This window comes from Maylandia zebra, linkage group LG10 (genome assembly GCF_041146795.1).
Source record: "Maylandia zebra isolate NMK-2024a linkage group LG10, Mzebra_GT3a, whole genome shotgun sequence".
Taxonomy (NCBI): Eukaryota; Metazoa; Chordata; class Actinopteri; order Cichliformes; family Cichlidae; genus Maylandia; species Maylandia zebra.
The window spans coordinates 5,355,606-5,376,011 of record NC_135176.1 but is presented as its reverse complement, the minus strand read 5'-3'; the positions used below and the strand labels follow the sequence as shown (position 1 = coordinate 5,376,011).

Here is a 20,406-nt window from a genome sequence, read left to right as displayed (position 1 = left end):
ATATCTTGCTGCATTTTGTATAAGTTCATACTCAAGTTTAAAACAACAACTACACTAAAGCTATTCTGTTATACCTGTATGCAAAAAAAAAATATTTCATAGTTCAGCAATACTGATCAATCTAATAAACTTAAACCTACACCATCCTCCCTATTCTGGTATTTTAAAGAGTACTTAGCATAAATATTAAGCAACCTAACTAATAGGGCTCCAACTCCCAGCAACAACAAAAATAAATAAATAAAAAATAGGGAACCACCCCTCACGCGCCACCTCATGATGCTTAATCGACGTAATCAACCTTAATTTGATGCAGTGTGAAAAAAAATGCACAGAAATCAATTATTTTTCAAGAAATATTAAATAGATTCAACATCTTTCTTCAACAAAATTGCAGACTGCACAGATGGTACCTTCCCAAAGGAAAAAGTACTATAGCTTACTAGGGTATATTAGACTTAATAGTTACTATATACAGTAATTGACTTCTATTCATTTTACATCAAATTAAAACTTTGGGTGTCAGATAATTATTTTAAATGAGAATAAGAAAGAAAAGTATGTCTTTGTGCCCCCTTTTCCCTGTTAATGCCCTATCGGCCCCCCTGGCTAAACTTTGCTAGATCCGCCCCTGCACAGTTACCAGCGTCAGCTACGTAGAAAAAGATCCTCGAGTAGAAAGTAATATTAAATACATTCTAACAACAGCTGATCAAGCTTAAACGTGCTGCTGTTGTTCAGCCGCTGGTTTCCTCTTTCTGGTGCAAAGTGGGCCAAAAGCAAACTAGAGACACGACTGGCGACAGAAAAGCCGATCAGCTGATCGTTAAGCAGTTTCATGATTGAAGTAGCAGCAAGAAGAGGCAGTCGCTCCATATATCGTTTGTTAAGCTTAACGCAGGAATGCTTTACAAACATTCAGAGATGGACTTACACACTTGCTTTACTTCTCTCGGGGATAACTTTGTCGGAGATGAAATGCCGGGTTGCTAGCGAAGCTCCACATGCTATCCAGACCACCGACAGGTCCTGCATGCCACAGCCGCTCTATCACGTGATGCATACTGCTCCGACGTGCTAACGTTCTGAGGTGAGTTACGGCGTGTTGCAAGTTTTGTGAGGTGCTTTCGTGATATTTAATGGATCGGATTACATTTTTTATTTTTCTCCGATATCCGATCCAGTAATTTAGGTCAGTATCGGACCGATACCGATACGTAATATCGGATCGGTCCATCTCTACTTCTAAGCGATGAATTTTTGTCTCCAGTGCTGCAATCTTCTGCAGGAGGCTGTGGTAGTCATCTGTGGAGAGGGAAGGCATCTTGTTGCTAGTTAGCCTAGCGGTTAGCACCTTTCTAGGCTATCGAGGCTGCTCGGTGCCCAGACGCTGTAATCAGGCTTCAGCTGTGTCTAGGCCACAGACACACGGAGCGCTGAGGATAAGGTAACTATAAAAATGTTGCTGTTTCTGTTAAGAACACTTTAGTCCTAATGATCTATAAGTGTCCAGAAGCTATCGCAGGTAAGCTCATATGGAAAAAAGGGAAAAAATCAGCATAAAAATCGGTAAGAATCAATAAAAGAAGCAAAGCATTTAGAGAGCAAAGAGATGAAGTGTCCACACTCACAAAGGGGGAGGGCAGGACTTTATGTGCTAGAGCTATGTGAACACAAGGGATTTAATCATACAACAAATTATTTCCATAAATTATTCATCATTATTCACTTAGTGTTGAGCTGATCAAGGTCATGGGGCTGATATATGCACAAAATAGATGCTAATGCCTTGTCACAATTAAACCTAAGAAATATATAACTGTACATATGTCAAGGATTCTTTATCATTACAGTGGTGGGAGTATGCACAGACAGGTTCAAATACACAGTGGCAGTTTGGCAAAGGCCAGTATATGCATGTATATGTATGTGCAGTATTTATATCATTTTAAAAGTACTGTTGTTTTTCCTTTTTTTTCTTACTGAAAAGCTATTAAGGCTCAAAATAGAAAAAAAAACCTGTGACAATAATAATAATTCAGTTAGCAAAAAATTAACATATTATGAAAGTAGGAAAATAGCACAGATGGTCTTACTGTATTGCTGCTGTGTCTCCAGCTTCAAATAGATTTTTAACCACCTTAGAAACATGCAACTGAGAATGAGGAATATCTTCCACTGAGTAGGAATAAATGACTTCTTAATTATCCTGTTGTAAATTCAGCTGATGCAGAACAGCTGTTTCCTCAGCAACAAAAACACCTGCAGCCCTGCACAAGATCTGAACAATAGATTATAAGCAGCATTTTCTCACCGAAACTCACAAATCCATTTTTTGTACATATTAAATATTATTAGCATGTTAATAGTGAGAATAAAACATCACTGTAGCACTGCTGATTAAATATGTAAATGAATCTCAGTCAATTACCTGTCAAGTATCAAGTTAATCAAATGTGCAAAACACCCACACACACACACACACACAGAAAGACAGCCTTTTTTACTTTTAAGATTAGGGTTAAAACATTCCTTTTTGATAAAGCTTATAGTTAGGGCTGGATCAGATGACCGTAATCACAATCTCAGGCAGTCTTCAATAGGCTGTGGAGCAGGGAAATTATTTTACTGCTATTGTTAAATAATCATCATTATTACCATTGCATTAATAATATAATCTGCAGTATGATCATTGCTTTGACAATGTAACAGATAGCTTTAAGATGGCCTTAAGATGTTTATGATGATGTTAATTTTGTATTTCAGATGCAGTTATAACTATTGTGTACACAATGCATATCTGTGCTTATTTGAGTTGATGTTCAGGTTCTTTAAAGGTCTTAAGCTTCACTGACGTGACTGTTCAGGTGATACATGCTGAGGGAAAACTAGAACATAGAAGGAATTGCAATACATGCTTACAAAACACTTATATATCAGGTCATTTTATATTAAGGTTTTAGTAGAGGTTCTTGGTTAAAACATTTATTTAGTAGAAGACATACACATAGTCTCAGTGAGCCTCTGTTCTGGTAAAAGGTCAGAAGTGCAACAGGTGAATTGAGAAAGAGCATGTGAGGTCAACACACACACACACATGAGTTAGATTTATTTAGAGGAGAGATTAGTCATGTCTCGGTAAGAAAGAGGAACAATTCACTTTAAGACAAGAACGGAAAGTACCAGCCATGAAAATAGAAGATGATCTTCTGGGTTAAAAGTCATTGTGGTGTTGATCTGATCTATGTATAAAATGTATTTGTGACGTTAAAGGGGCGTCATTAAATTTAAGCCCTGACAGTATAAAATATCTGTGTATGCTTTGAGTAAGTTGAAGACTACTTGCTGTCTGCGTACAGAGTTGTCTTCCCACACGTGTGTATTCATTAAAATCATTGTTTGACCAAGACCTTCTGGACCAAGGGTGGTTTGTACTCTCCCTCCTCAATTTTGAGCCTTAACAAGGCCTAGGTCTTTTTATGATACACTGCCTGTTTATTCTTTTCATACCTATAGTTCATTTACTCTAGTTCAAATCAGTTGATGAATTTGTAATTTTGTAGCTTTTCCCTGTGATTTTGTCATGGTCCCTCAGTCCTTGTTGTACAACCTGCCACGTTGTTCGCTTTGTTTTTGTCTGTCTCTACTTTTTCATTTCCTGGTGTGTGTGTGTGTGAGAGAGACAGAGAGAGAGAGGGAGAGTATGTGTTTGAAATGGGCATTGTCTTGACCCGAGTGGTTTCCTGCATTTGAGGTCACACACAGGGTGACAATTAGTGATGTGTCAGTCCCAAACGAAAAGCCGGATCTTTGACGTGAACGACGCGAGCCGGCTCCTTTTTTTTTTTCTTTCTCTCACCCTCTCTCTCGCACTTTTTTTCCGCGTCACTCCGCAGGCGAGCCTTGTGCTTTGCGCTGGGAAGAGGGGGGAGGGGCGGTATAGTTACACTGGCAGCAGCACAGGAACAGAGCAGGATGGAAAGAGAGAGAAAGAGAGCCAGGGACAACAATGTCACAGTAGAAAGGTATTGTGGACTGGTGCCAGCTGAACTACCTCCAGATCAACGCCAGTAAAACCAAGGAACTGGTGGTAGACTTCCGCAGGCACAAGCATTCTCCACTGCAACCACTGAACATCCAAGGTATGGACATTGAGGCTGTGGACAGCTACAGGTACCTTGGTGTTCATCTGAACAATAGACTGGACTGGACTCATAACTCAGACGCCCTCTACAGGAAAGGGCAGAGCAGGCTGTACCTGCTGCGGAGACTCAGGTCGTTTGGAGTGGAGGGCCCACTCCTGAAGAAATTCTATGACTCTGTTGTGGCTTCTGCTATCTTTTATGGCGTGGTCTGCTGGGGCGGCAGCATCTCTGCTGGGGACAGGAAGAGACTGAACAGGTTGATCCGAAGGGCCAGCTCTGTTCTAGGATGCCCTCTGGACCCAGTGGAGGTGGTGAGTGACAGGAGAACGGCGGTTAAGCTGTCATCCCTGATGGACAACATCTCCCACCCCATGCAGCAGACTGTGACAGCACTGAGCAGCTCCTTCAGTGGGAGACTGCGGCACCCACGGTGTGGGACGGAGAGATTTCGCAGGTCTTTCCTCCCCACTGCTGTCAGACTCCATAATAAAGACTTTAACTGATCAAGCACACACATCCATACATATGCAATAATACTAAGTGCAATAATCCTTTCTGTCATCGTTGTATTTTTACTCAGTTGTATATAGTATTTGTATTTGTATTCTATTTTTATCTTATTGTATATTTATTTTATTTTATTCTACTGTATATAGTATTTTATTTTATTCTATTCTGTACAGTTGTGTACTGTATTTATTCTTATTGTATTCTAATTTTTGCCTCATAACTTTTGCACTGTCCACTTCCTGCTGTGACAAAACAAATTTCCCACGTGTGGGACTAATAAAGGTTATCTTATCTTATCTTATCTTATAGTAATCATCCACAACTATTTTCAGTTGCGGATGATAAAGGATTCAGAAAGTTTATTCACGCAGGCCCAAATGACAGAGAATATGCATCTTCTTTTTGTTTTCATATTTTAATTTATATTTAATTGTGTTGTTTCACTTTAAATTTGTTTAAAAGGAAAAAGCTGAAAATTTAGAGGCAAGATGGCGCTGGAGTGACGGCAGCCTTTCCAAGTAGCTCTGCAACACCGCACCTTTTTTCTTAACTTTAACTTTTTTAGACTAGGTTTTTCAAAGTTTTTTTCACCTTCCTCTACTTATACCTCTTAGATATAGCGATACAAGATGGATAATGCACTTTTCAAAACTTCTGGAACCAGCTCCTTCATTTATTCGAGAGCGGAGCTGCTGGCACTAAAAACAAAGGGACAGACCGGCATGCGACACAACATCCCGGCCGAGCTAAAGAGGAGCTACAGAGGCTGCAAAGCTGGAGCGAGGAGAGCGGATCACCGGAGGCGATTCAAACCATCAATCCCGACAGTGATCATGGGCAACGTGAACTCGTTACAGAATAAGATTGACGAACTGTGCGCTCTGAACAACCACAGACTATACCGTGAGTGCAGCTTGTTTATCTTCACGGAGACGTGGCTAACCGAGCTAACGCCGCAGGCTAACGTAGACCTATGCGGTTTCACATCCGTGAGAGCCGATAGGGACACGCAGGCCAGCGGAAAAAGCAGAGGTGGGGGACTCATTGTCTACGTTAACAACAGATACTGTAACCCTGGACACGTCTCCGTTAAAGTTTCGGTATGCCGTCCGGACCTGGAGCTGCTAGCTTGCGGCCATATTATCTACCTCGGGAGTTCAGTCATGTGATCTGTGTGTGTGTTTACATCCCTCCGAGGGCCGACGCAACAGCTGCCTGTGAGAAAATACACACAGTCACAGCAAGACTTCAGACACAAAACCCCGAGGCTTTCATTATTATATCTGGAGACTTTAACCATGCCACACTGGATTCTACTCTGGCTGCTTTTCACCAGTTTGTGAATTGTCCCACAAGGAGCAACAGGACAATTGACCTACTGTATGCTAATGTGAGAGATGCATACAGAGCCACCCCCCTCCCCCCACTAGGGAAGTCAGACCACAACCTGGTTTACCTACAGCCACAATACACACCCCTTGTCCAAAGGCAGCCTGTCACAACGCGCTCCATCCGGAGATGGACCCCAGAAAAGGAGGATGCTCTGAGAGACTGCTATGACACCACAGACTGGGATGTGCTCCTGAGTCCACATGGTGAGGACATAGAGGGGGCGACACACTGTCTTACAGACTACCTCAACTTTTGTGTGGACACAGTCGCCCCTGCTAAGACGGTACGGTGTTATCCTAATAACAAACCGTGGGTAACACAGGAAGTCAAAGCTGTCCTCAACATGAAGAAGAAGGCTTTCAGGAGCAAAGTGAAGGAGGAGATGAAAGCAGCACAGCAGGAGGTGAAACGCTGCCTGAGGGAAGCAAAGGACACCTACAGGAGGAAGGTGGAGCAGAAGTTGGAGAGGAACAATATGAGGGAGGTCTGGAATGGTGTGAAAACCATCACAGGCCACAACACCAAGAAAAGCACAGTGGGGGGGACTGTGGAGAAGGCAAACGAACTCAACAACTTCTTCAACAGGTTTGACCAGCCCACAACCCCCCCACCCTCACCCTCACCTTCACTACAGAGTCCTCTCCCCACTCTCCTGCCTCCCTCGCTTCCCCCCCTTCCTGACACCATGACACCCCCCTCCTCCAATCCCTCTCTCAGCAGCAAGACATCTCCCCCCCTCCCCTCCTCCCAAACATCTCCCAGTGTCACAGTGGATCAGGTCAGGAGGCAACTGAGGAAGCTTCGCCCCAGAAAGGCAGCAGGCCCAGACAAGGTGTGTCCTAGGATGCTTAAGGCGTGTGCTGCTGAACTTGGGAAGCCGCTACAACGAGTCTTCAACCTCAGTCTGCGACTGGGGAGAGTGCCCGCCCTATGGAAGACATCCTGCATCGTCCCGGTCCCCAAAAAGAACCGGCCCAATGAGCTGAATGACTTCCGACCGGTGGCACTGACGTCACATCTTATGAAGACTCTAGAGCGGCTCTTCCTCAACCTCCTCCGACCACAGGTACAACATGCCCAGGACCCACTACAGTTTGCATACAAGGTGGGTGTCGGAGTGGAGGATGCCATCCTGTACCTCCTACACAGAGCCCACTCACACCTGGATGGGGGAAAAGGCACGGTCAGGATCCTGTTTCTTGACTTTTCCAGTGCCTTTAATACCATCCGGCCCTGTATGCTTCAGGAAAAACTGAACAGGATGGAGGTGGACCCCTGCCTGGTGGCTTGGATCTCCGACTACCTCACCGACAGACCACAGTACGTCAGGCTGAAGGACATCACGTCTGACACAGTGGTCAGCAGCACAGGAGCACCACAGGGAACTGTTCTGTCCCCTCTTCTCTTCACCCTGTACACCTCTGACTTCTGCTACAACTCTGAATTATGCCATATTCAGAAGTTTGCAGATGACACGGCCATCATGGGGTGTATCTGGGATGATCAGGAAGAGGAGTACAGAAGTCTGGTGAGGAACTTTGTCGCATGGAGTCACACAAACCACCTGCAACTCAACACCTCAAAGACTAAGGAACTGGTTGTGGACTTCGGGAGGTCCAGAGAAGGTCCACTGCCAGTTCAGATAGAGGGGGAGGAGGTGGAGGTGGTCAACAAGTACAAGTACCTCGGGCTGTGGGTGGACAATAAACTGGACTGGTCATGCAACACAGAGCACCTGTATAAAAAAGCCCAAAGCCGACTGTACTTCCTCAGGAGGCTGAGGTCTTTTAACATCTGCAGGAAGCTCCTGAGGATGTTTTACCAGTCGGTGGTTGCTGGAGTACTTTTCTATGCTGTGGTGTGCTGGGGGAGCAGCACAGCAAAGAGGGACTCATCCAGGCTGGAGAAACTGATCAGGAGGGCTAGCTCTGTGGTCGGCATGAAGCTGGACACTCTGGTGACAGTGGCAGAGAAAAGGACATTAAAGAAACTGATGGACATTATGGACAATGCTGGGCATCCTCTGCACACGGCCATAAACAATCAGAAGAGTCTGTTCAGTGACAGGTTGCTTCTCCCCAAGACAAGAACTAACAGACTTAAAAACTCCTTTGTCCCACACGCCATCAGACTGTTTAACTCCTCTCTGGAGGGGAGAGGGAGGGGAAACAGGAGGACAAAGGAGGGGGGAACAACTAAGCTGCAGTGCCTCTGCACCTCACTGTACAATACCTTGTGCAATACTTTTTGTAAATAGTCAACAGTGCAATAGACTCAATACTTGAAATGTGCAATTCACTTGTATTTTTATTTTTTATTCCTATTTATTCTATTTATCCCCTTTGTATATTTTATTTATATTTGTCTCTGTATTTATATGTGTGTGTGTGTATACATATATATAACAGTTCCGTAACTGTAACTTCGGTCGTTGCTGTGCTTTTTTTGGAAGTCGAATTTCCCAGAGGAACCCACCCGAGGGATTAATAAAGTTCTATCTTATCTTATCTCTTAAATAGTTAAAAGTTGAAATGTGAATAGTTGATTTTTGTATTGTATGACTTATTTATTACATTTTATGTGGAGTGAATAAATAAAAGTATATTTACTGTGGCCCCTAGACACAAAGCACGTAAAAACTCCAAAACACGTAAAAACTCCGAAACACGTAAAAACTCCAAAGCATGTACAAACTCCAAAACACGTACAAAATACAACAGAAGTGCTCCAGGATGCTAGGTGCAGTGTTGAGCTTTGTTACCTAGTGGCTACACAAGCCAGCAAGTACCAACGACCGGATTTGGTGTGTGGTAGTAACAGATAAATGAAAATTTTTTTAAATTATTTGAATATATATGAGTGCTTGTGTATAAATACACAAACAATACACATATGCTTTCAATTGTGTAATTTAAGTGATCTAGGCAGCTCTGTTTTGGAAGTTCAGTTCATGCTAGAAATGTGTTTTGGAGTTTGTACATTTTTTTGAAGTTTGTACGTGTTTTGTCTCTAGGGGCCACCGCATATATTTATATATAAACATATATAAATAAAACCACTTCTTTTGTTTTACATTAGTAATTCCTTTTGTGCATAATTTTATATTATTGTTAATAATAAATTAATTAAAGCAACAAAACAACCTGAAGAGCCGGTTCGGAGTCGAAAGAGCCGGCTCTTTTTAGTGAGCCGAGCCGAAAGAGCCGGTTCTCTAAAAAGAGCCGGAAATCCCATCACTAGTGACAATCATGCACCTGCTCTTGTTGATCTCGTTTGGGCAGCTTCATAAAGGAAGCAGCAGAGGATCAGTCTTCATTGGAAGTTAGAGAAGCCCGGCTCCTATTTGCAATGTTTTCTGAACTGTTTGAGAAGTGATTCTTACCTGCCTGTCCCTGTGCCCAGGTATGTGTGGAGACTGGTTCTGGTTAAGATTTGGGAGTAGACTGTTATCTGTTTGGACAATGTGGAAGCATTGAAGAAACTGGACAGTCACAACTGTGTTGACTTTTCAGAACTGTGTTTGATATTCGTTTTAAATAAATCCACTGTAGTGACTTGGAGCCCTGTGTCTGAGTCCTGCCTCTACTACTCTACCCACCTCTTTCTTTACCACCTGTGGAATTTAATCTGCTGCCTCCCAAACCTCCAGAAAGGTCACTGCGTACCCCTAAAGTGCTCTCAGGTGAGTTGGATAAAATTGGTGGTTTTCTTAAAGTGCTATTTATTTATGCTATTTAGTGCTATTTATCATTCCACCAACAGAGCCGGACTTATTAGTCCAATGAGCTTGCTTAAAAGACTGTTTATATGATGACATAGTCGTCGTCACTTATGGATGCCCTTATTGGCGAACATGGTGCTAGTTATGAACAGTGGTCGAGGTTTACCTTTTCTCTCACTGGGCTCTTTTTGAATCACTCTTTGTCTGGTCTCTCACCCAGGACCAAAAGCCCCTGGACAACTTAGCCACCGGAATTCCTGGAACAAAAAAACCCCTCCACTGTGATAAGGTGGGGATTTGAAGCACACAGTTTCTTTTTCCTAAAATTTGGTAAGTGAAGTGTTGCTGACTTTTACATAGATTTTTGGAAGAGATAAGGTAAGCTCAGGGAGGAGGCAAATGAGTAGATGATGTAGCTCATTTGGGTCATGTTGTGGCCTCAAATACAGAGAAATTCTTTCGCTGATAAAAGGTCATCCCTGCCAGTAAAGGTGGGGATACTGGCAGGCAAATTATCTGATAACTCTTCCCTACCTAGGCTTATAATTCCTGCAACAATCACTGCCTTATTTGTCTTCTGTTCCCCTGATTTATCATGATCTCCAGATGCTATTCCATAAAGTCCTAGCTCTTCACTGCCCATATGATTGTACTATTGATCTCTTACCTGTAGCACCTTTGCCCATTTGTTGTCTCTATATTTTGTTAAAACTTTATTGTGAACCCATGGAAAAGTATGTCACTGACTCCCTTGCAACTGGCATAATCCACCTCTCTCCATCTCTCCATGGATAAGCTTTTATGGTCTATACAAAATTACAGATCTCCAAAATGCTTCTAGTCAGAACAAGGCAGGGAAATGAATGGAAACCACTTTCAAAACACATCTTGGTCACTTTGAATACTTGGTAATAGGGCTGCTTGATTATGGCAAAAATGGTAATCATGATTATTTTCACTGAAATTAAGATCTCGATTATTTGACGATATTTATTTAACAATAACAATGTATTGAATAATGGCTTTAAAGACTGTCAAAAATAATATAAAATAGTGTGCAAATACTGATAACAGTGCAAATGTTTGCAATATAAGAAATAAATGAAAAATGTAAACATCTATGTTTAGTGAACTTTGTAGTGTTGCTCTGTGGTGCAGCTACGGCACCATTGCAAAGTTTACACACTATGTCTACTTGATCCACGTCTGACTCTGCGAACCCATAATGTTTCCACACCACTGAGGTCGTTTAGGGATGGGTATTGTTTAGGTTTTATCTAATACCGGTGCCAAACCGGTACTTTTGAAATGGTGCCGGTGCTTAAACTGTGCTCAAACCGGTGCTTAATGAATGAAAAACACAAACTTTGTCCAAAAACCTCTCATGTTTAGCTGTGTTCCACTTTTTCTTTGGTAATTTTAGCCTTTTTGGTCAGGGTGAAGGGACTATCTGCCATCGAAGACAGAAGAAGACAGCCGCATGTAACTACGACGGTGTTTGCTATTTCACCTTACATGCATTAATCTAATAACATGGTTAGCCTACTCAACGTAAATTACACACGAACAACATTAAGCTACTCACGCAGAGAAGAACGGCTGCTGCTGCCATCATCATCCATCATCATTTCTGCTACACTGGCAGGGCTAGGGGTCAGTACTCTACTCTTCGGGTTCTTGGGGGATGTTGCTAAATCCGGTGTTCTAGGAATCCATCCCTCCTGACAAACATCCTACCCGTTGTTTCTACGCATGCGCACAACACGAAATTCAGTGGCGAACCGTCCTACCTTTGTGAATATAAGCTACAAACATACTCTGATGGGTAAAATTAAGTGCCAAACCTAGCTTTCTAAATGTGACGTACAAGCATACTTTAACAGCTATAATTAAGCGGCAAATCGTTCTACCCTTGTTAATATGAGCTAAAAGCATAATTTTACAGCTCGAATTCAGTGGCAAATTGTCTTACCTTTGTTAATAAGAGCTAGAAACATACTCTGACGGGTAAAATTTTGTGCCAAACCATGCTACCTTTGTGAATGTTGCCTACAAGCATACTTTAACAGGTAAAATGAAGTGGCAAACCATCCTGGCTTTATGAATGTGAGCTACAAACATACTCAGATGGGCAAAGTTAAGTGACAAACCATCATACCTACTTACATTTGTGCTGGAATTACTCTGTGACAGCGGAAATGTGCATAAACGATGTTTTGCCAAAGTAGGGCTTTTGTCAGAACACCGGGTCCGATAACAGGCACCACACCAGCAGTACACCGTTAGACTTTTCATCGCCACTTTACGGTAACATACTGGCGTCACTGTTGCCAGCGTCATACCGTGACGCCGTGTTACGGTAGCTTACCGTTCTGCAGGATGATACCGTTTTTTGCTGGTGTGGTATAATACTCTAGGACAAATTATGGTAACGCACCGTAGCCTTTTTTAAGGTATCTCACTGGCGACAGTGATGCCAGTGAGATACCGTTATGTCGTTATGTCGTAAATTACGTCAACAAAGTAACATCATACTGTGATTAAGAAATTGGTATACTACCGTTTATTCACGGTATGTCACTGTAAGCCCGCTGCAAGGTAATAAACTGCAATATATTAACCAGTAACTTACCGTTATCACGCATCATCAGTACCAAAAATATTCATCTCTGCTAGAGGATACCGTGTACCAACAGGCGGTCATTTACTGTTTAACAGGTCGTAATTTACCGTAATTTCAGTTAACAGTAACAGGGTTCCAAAAAAGTTGGATGGCTAGACGGATGCATGGATGGATGGATAGATAGACACACACAAAATATAATTCATGTGCTTTACACCACTTTATTTCAATTCTGATTTTTCCCTGCTGAAATACACATTTCCAAAATCAAGAACTGAAAACATATTTTCATTGAGGAAGCACTTGTTTTTACTAAACCATGTAATCCATTATTTTCTCAGATGGTTGTACAAACAATAACGATATTATGTCATATCCATATCATGGCAGACAACATATGCTCAAGTGTTGGGTTTTCTTAGTTATATTTTGTAGGGTCTTAAACCTATAATGTGAAGTGCCTTGGCATTTATTTTGTTGGCAGCATACAAATAAACTGAATTGTAATGAATATAATATCAAGCCCCACACTTCTGCCTTTATATACACTTTGTCCAAAATACTGGCTCACACCACCAAATCAATGCACAAAACAGGGTCCACAAGGACATGGATGAGCGTGTGGTGTGAAGGAACTTGACTGACCTGCACTGAACCCTGATCTTGCTTTGTGGACTGAGTTCATTGATTTGTAGGGTGAGCCAATACATGTGACAATTAAAGTGTAAGTAGCTGAAATAATTTTTAACAAACGGGTAAAAGAAGGAAAAAAAATCAAAACTGTTGCACTCAAAAAACCTATTGGACAGAGACAGCGTCTTGCAAGATAGCTTGTCTTCATTGTTGCTCGTCTTGTGTAAATGTCCAGAAAGCATGGGCCATGGATCATCTGTGGAGACATGGGTAACAACACATAGGTCACTTAAATTATACAAGAAATTCACTAAAAATGGCAAAAACAGTTACCTAATTTGAAGTTCTCCACTTAAATTCAGTAAGCCACTGGAGGACAGTTGTGACATGAGGGTTAATGTGAACAACCTTTCGCTTCACAGTGGTCCCAGTCCGTCTGCTTGTCCCAACCTTGGAGGTACATTTTGTTCCCTCTTCAGGCTTTATCTTACAAAAAACCTTGCACATGCCTGACTCCTGGTATTCCAGGTTCAATACATAGAATGAACCAAAGAAGACTGACATTGCATCAGCAAAGATGTTCTCTTTGTCCAGCTCAACAATTACACGCCCCTCTGCACTCACCATCCAGCAGGTGGCGGTCATTGTACTTTGTCCTTAAATGTATAGGGGCAACATGTTGTCATTATGCAACATAAAATAATTTCAATACTTCTTCACACTGTCTAGATAGTCATAAAGCAAATAGCTATCTATGTACAGTTAATTATTAATGGCCTTATGTACATAAGTCCGTTTTAACGTATTATAATTGTACATAATTGGGAATTATTCTGCCCATTAAACACACCTAACAAAGAGTCAGCCCAGTTAATTTACCGGAGATGAATCAACTGTATGGTTATTTTGGAGTTTATAGTTTGTGCTGCTGTTAAACTTTACAGTATTGACTTCAGTATTTTTGCTGTTGGTGTAGCTAGACTACTATGTTGATCAGTAATATGTAATGTGAAATTTGATATTGTTACTTTGCTGGATTCACTGAGACACATGTCCAACAACCTTGGTTTATAAAGGAAATTACAGAAATTTGAGCTAACAAAACAGAGACTGGATACCTGTGTCTACGAAAAGCTCCTGTGCCACACAGAAATTTTAATATGGTCTAATCAGCTCTATTTCATAAATGACTTCTTACCAAGCATAATCAGCCTTGGGGTGCTTGGCAGGCTTTTAACATGCAAACTGAACAATATAAATTTGCGTGCACTGAAGCCACAAAATTTAGAAATACACAGTTGCAAAAAGTTCAGTGACCAATTACCTTTCCTGAATGACATATGCAATGCAAAAAATAAGAGTATTGTCAATAGGGACCAATTCCCAGTTTTTACATGATCAAAATTATTCACAAAAGGCTTGAATAAACAGAAAATGTGTGCCGACAAGAGAGCAGTGCACAAAAATGAAAAGATATTTGAGCTCGACGCTTTAATGGGTTTAACATGACTTAGTCAGCACTCCGCACCGTACAGGTAGTACAAGCACACCTGAAAACACTGACCAGCTAACAGCTTTAAGCATTTGGGCGCAACCTCGGTAGTTCACCGATTCACCTGTTGCAAACGTCCCAGTTTCTTTTAAGTCTCATAAATCCATCGGCAACTATTACCTAACTAGTCTTTTGAGTCTCCACATTCATAGCTATTGACATTTTGTCTTAGCATTTGAATGAAAATATCCTGGTAGGGTAGCTTAAAAGTCAAAACAAACAGTAATAAGAACGCATTTCGGACTTCTCTCGAATAAGTGAAAAAAACACTTACCTTCAGACTGATTAGCTGGTTCTGATCCAACTTTAATGTGTCCCATGTCAATCTGCTTTAGGGGAAAAGTGTTAAGTGGTTTCATTTAATTTTGAGATACTCCCGCATGGATGAGCAATTTGGAGTCTAGCAGAGTTATCACGAATAGCATATGATCTTCAGATATAATCCAATCAACCTTGCATTTAATCCGATTGAACATCCAGTTACCTCTGACTACTTCTAAGTTGCACATGTTAACGGTCTCATCATTACTCTGTGCTGCAGCAAACTGGATCTGTGGCACAGAATAGTTGATGGTCATGTTGTTCTCCTGCTTTGCAGCTTTGTTTGAGTCTGAATTGCGGCTTAAACGTGCAAAACTAAGAGAAGCAGATCAATATTTTCTTCTTGTTGTTATTTAATGGTGGTTGGCAACCAGCGAAAGGAGCATTAACCACCTCGAGCAATATTTTCTATCCCCATTGTTGTTTAAAAGTGAATACCCAACGTGTGCGTCATACGTCACGTTATACGTCAGGTGAAGGTGTGGTGTCGGCTATCGCACCTGTCGCATTAAAAAGCTTTAAAAACGTAACAATCGCTTTAAAAACACAACCCAACGCGCTAAACTGTGATAATGTGTTACATTATCACGTATATCCAGGACATCTCTTCTGAACCAAGACGAAGTGGTACTACAAAGTAATTATTTGTTTAGGAGAGTGCATTTAATAGCAGTCTGGCCTGCAACAAAATGCACCGCTAAAAATACAGTTTCTGCTTGTCCCAGAATTTATTAATTTTGAGAGTGAAGTTGTAGGACTGATGCTGGTTAGTGGTGTAGGTTTCATGGATGTGACACCTTAACTTGTGTAAAATGACGACCAGAGCATATTATTAGGTTAGTTCACTGTAGTTAGGCAGAGGTGTCTTAAAAAGTACCACCTTATACAAAACAAATGAAGGTCCAGAAAGAATAAGAAGAGAAAAAAGGAACACCCTGCTAAATTAAGTCATTTTTAAACATTACTCTAAATGTAGCCATTAGTTTTTGTTGCTGGCCATACAAAAAATAAGTATACTTATAAGTATACTTCAATTATATTTCCCAAGTATACCTTACCTAGTACATATATTAATAATGCTTCTTGGGACTATATTGGCCCCCGTTTTAGTACATAAAAGTAATCTTGAAATTAACTTTTAGATGTACTTTTTGTTCACCATAATTGTACTAGCATAATGTCATAATGTCTACAAGAGTATAATTAAAATATACTCGACTCTATCACAATACTAACCTTACAAGTATACTATTAATTAATAGTATTACTAATGTTTCACATTGTTTGACTAAACAAATACATTTATTAATATATGAGGTTCCATTCAGTTCAAAGAATTAAATTTTAGTGTGGCTGCAACTTACTCCTTAAGTTAAAAATGATGCTGTATATTGTAGTTTATATGTTATACTACTTTCACAGTGAATCACATTTTATAGTAATACACTCTGAATGAGGATTTAAGTAAATACTCTTAGATCTACAGTAGAAAACAACAGAAATCCGGATGGTGTAATAGTATAATCTCAGTAACATCACCAATTGTTACATTTGCTGTATTTTACAGCTGTTTCCATGAGTACGGTGAGTTACCGTAAAAATAATGTAATCTCATGGAATTTTCCCACAATTACATGCAAATTACAGTACTAAACTGCTAACATCCTTTAGAGTTTTTTACTGTTGATTTTGCACTACTAAGCTATGGAAATTACTGCAAAGGCTAACAGTGTAGATGTGTGAGGTCTTGCAGCAAGCTATCAAATACGGTGCATTTCTCAGCTTTTAAAAAAACGCTATGCGTCGCCAGGTGTTTCATCAGATTCGAGGTTTTACAGCCTTTGCACAGTATCACCTTAAAGCACTTGTTGCAGGCTGCTGAGTTTGCATCTTTTGCTGTGAAGTAAGTACAGCCAGACTTTTGACTGCTCGCCGTGGGCATTTTTAATCTGTAGCTCTGCTCTAAAACAACGTACGTACCTGGGCCCACCTACTATCCTTGGAAAGTGTATGACATCTCAAGAAAAAAAAAAGCACCGAAATAAAGCACCGAAATGTGCGCTGTTTTTCGGTGTGGTTACTACCGTTTATGTCAGAACCAGTGCCATACCGGTACCCATCCCTAAAGTCATTTTACCTCTCTTTTCAACCAACGGCATTCTTTCTTCAGCAGCCATTATCCTCTCCTCTCCAAATAACTTCTGCTTAGCTTTCCAAGCTTTCCGAGCTTCCCTCGGGTCCTCTTAATTGTTGTGATGTGTGTTCGAAATGCAGAGAGGTGCGCTCGATTTGCCACACAGAGCAGCGTGAGAGTAAAGCACGAGGGAGGTGCTAATAATCGGCTCAGTCATTTTTAATGATCGTTGAAAGCCCAGATCGTAATTTAGATTAAAATCTGATTAACTGAGCAGCCCTACTTGGTAATGCCTTGTAGGCTGCTTGGCCAATGCTTGGTAAGTTTTTGAGGCCCTCATTAACAATGTGTCACAAGATTTCATTAATCACTTCATTTTTGTATAAATTGATGACATCCTGATTTTTTTTCCCAGTCTCTCCAGGAACATCAGAAATGCATCTGCCTGGTAATTTAGCACCTCCTGGAGGAAATGGATGTAAAAGGAGAAAAATGTGAAACTCCTGAATCAGACACCTCTGTTCTAGGACTTTTGGCAGTACCCTCCAAGCAAGATGATAGTAAAATGCATCTATGTGCCTCACCTACAGAGAAAAATTACAACGTTGTGCCATCAAGCTGGCACTGGAAGAGTGGAGGCATTGGGTAGAGGGCTCAGAACAGCCTTTTATAGTCTGAATGGATCACAAGAATCTGGCGTTCCTGACTGTACATGCAAACCAGGAGCTGAAAAGCGCTCTTCAGTGCATTGTCTTCTCTATTCAGTGAACATGGAGCTCTCAGCTGATGCAGGTCAAGCACATCCAAAATTGTACGGGCCTATCTCCCTTTGAGCATCACTAAGCTATCAACCTACACTCTTCCCGGAAGGTGAAGGTGAGCAAACTGTTCCTTCTATTCAGCATTACTTCCGTCAAAGCCACCATGTCAGAAGAGCCACATGTTCAAACTTGTTAAGGACAAAGGAGCACAAAAAGCGGCTGAGTGATCGCCACCAAACCCCAAATGTGTGCCTCGGTCTGCCATTCTCAACAAGACTATGTTGTGTTGTAAGCACCCTGACTACATTGCCAGGAGGTTTCTGTTAGAAAAGGGGTACTGCTTTGGTCCCTCAGTTAATGCTGTGTGACCTACCATTTTGGCTTTGTTGTGTCTGTGTCTCCAGTCTCCAATTTCCAGTTAGTGAAACCTGGCCCCTACTGTTGCTGTTGTTGTTGTTGGTGGTGGGTTTTTTTTTTCAAACTGTTCCTGTGTCCAAGTTTGTGTGAAGACAGCCTGATGGGGAGTGGTGAGCCTTTTCCAGTTAAGATTTAAAAATGGACTATTATTTGTTTGGACATTTTGTAATCCTTGTGGAGACTGGACAATGACAAACGTGTTGAGCTTTCTTTTTTTTCTGAACATTTTATTAGGCCTTCAACTTATAAAACCCCTCCCACCCTGAAAACCCCAACCCACCCAAAAGTGTCATATTCTCAGCACATATGTATATCAGTTACAACATAATTCTCTGTACAAACAAATCCGTTATAAATTGTAAAAAGGGTTTCCTGATCCAGTAGAAGTCTTCAATCTTTTCTTTAGCCAAGAATGTCAACTTTTCCATTGCAAGATTACACGTCATTTCTTTGATCCATTGATTCGGGGTCCATGTATATCCTTCCATCTTAAATAAATAATGTATTTGGCATGTAACATGCAGAAGTTTAACAGCTTTCTTTTCTTTCCATGGAGTATGAACTGTTCAGGGAGAATGTGGAAAATGCACAATTTTGCATCGACTAACATGTTCTATTAACTTTAAATTAGGTCAAGAAGGTTTGCAATACCTTACATTCCCACATACAATGAAATATGGTTCCCTTCTCTTTACTGCACTTGATACAGACATATTGAGATTAAAACATTGTAGTTTTACAGGAGTAATATATGTTCTAAACAGCTATTTGTACTGTAAAATTATGCACCTTTTGTTAAGGGTTTGGGTTTGAGCCACAAGACAAGCCTTCAAGTTAATTATAGAGTTCTACAAGCTTCCGTGCTTGGACCAATTCTGTTGCCTAAGGGAAGCAATTATCTGGCTTCATGGATAGATTTGGGTGTCATCTGCATAGCAGTGAAAATGTATGCTATGCCTTCTAATAATACTGCCTAAGGGAAGCCTGTATAACACACCAATTACATAAACTACAGGAATGTCTTAAAGACACAAAGACATAAAGAGAAAAATGACCTCAAATGTTCTGCTTCTAAATTCAGATAAAATTGAGGTATCTCAGCCCTAAAAATCTTAGAAATATGGTATCTACTCTGGCATTACCTTGGCCTCCAGTAACACTGTGAGGAATCTTGGAGTATTTTTTTTTTTTTAACCAAGATATGTCCTTCAATGTGCATATTAAACAAATATGTAGGACTATCTATTTTTTGTGTGTTTGTGCAGTATCTCTAAAATTAGAAATATACTATCTCAGAGTGATCCTAAAGTACTATTTCATGTATTCATTACTTCTAGACTGGACTACTGTAATTCATTAGTGTCAGGATGTCCTAAAAACTCCCTGAAAAGCCTTCTCAATCCAAAATGTATTGTGTAATGTTCAAGATTACTGACAGGGACTAGAAAGAGAGAGCATATTTCTCTTATATTGGCATTTTTTTTTTATTGGCTCCATGTTATATACAGAATCAAATTTGAAAACCTTCTCATCTCTCATCTCATCTCATCTGCAGATGACCGCCCCTCCCTGAGCCTGGTTCTGCCAGAGGTTTCTTCCTGGTAAAAGGGAGTTTTTCCTTCCCACTGTCGCCAAAGTGCTTGTTCATAGGGGGTCATATGATTGTTGGGTTTTTCTCTGTATCTATTATTGTACGATCTACTGTGCAATATAAAACGCCTTGAGGTGACTGTTGTGATTTGGCGCTATATAAATAAAATTGAATTAAATTGAATCATCACATACATGGTCTTGAATAATCAGACTCCATCTCATCTTAATGACATTATAATACCATATCAACCCAATAGAACTGTGGGGGTGTGGTTGGTGACCCGGGTGCAGGGGAGGACTGGAGCAGCAGATTGAGGGTATGGCGTCTGGGGAGGCTGGTTTTCGCAGCTGGTGAGCATCATCTAATCATGTATTCTCTTTTTCAGTAGCAATAGAGGGAGAGAGCACAGAGCCCTAAGAACTGCAAAGTGCAGGAGTGCGAGAGTGAAAGTGCAAAACAGTGAAACACTGTTAACAAAATAAAAGTTATCAGGAGCATCTGGGTCATGCTGGGTCTTTTGTCTCCACAAGAACACTTCCCATTCAGACTGCAGGTTTATTTGTGTTTCCTAGGCTGTTTAAAAGAAGAATGGGGAGCAGAACC

The 20,406-nt window shown here is 40.9% G+C and overlaps 1 protein-coding gene and 1 long non-coding RNA gene across 3 annotated transcripts in view; one reads left to right on the top strand and one right to left on the bottom strand.

Moving 5' to 3' along the window:
• The window catches only part of opcml (opioid binding protein/cell adhesion molecule-like), a 436,850-nt gene that overhangs the window by 156,136 nt on the left and 260,308 nt on the right, over positions 1-20,406 (bottom strand). The window lies entirely within an intron of this gene.
• Positions 9,310-18,689, top strand: LOC143420662 (uncharacterized). Its single transcript, XR_013100387.1, has 4 exons — positions 9,310-9,449; positions 9,599-9,729; positions 9,989-10,057; positions 17,447-18,689. It is a non-coding gene; the product is annotated as an uncharacterized LOC143420662 (long non-coding RNA).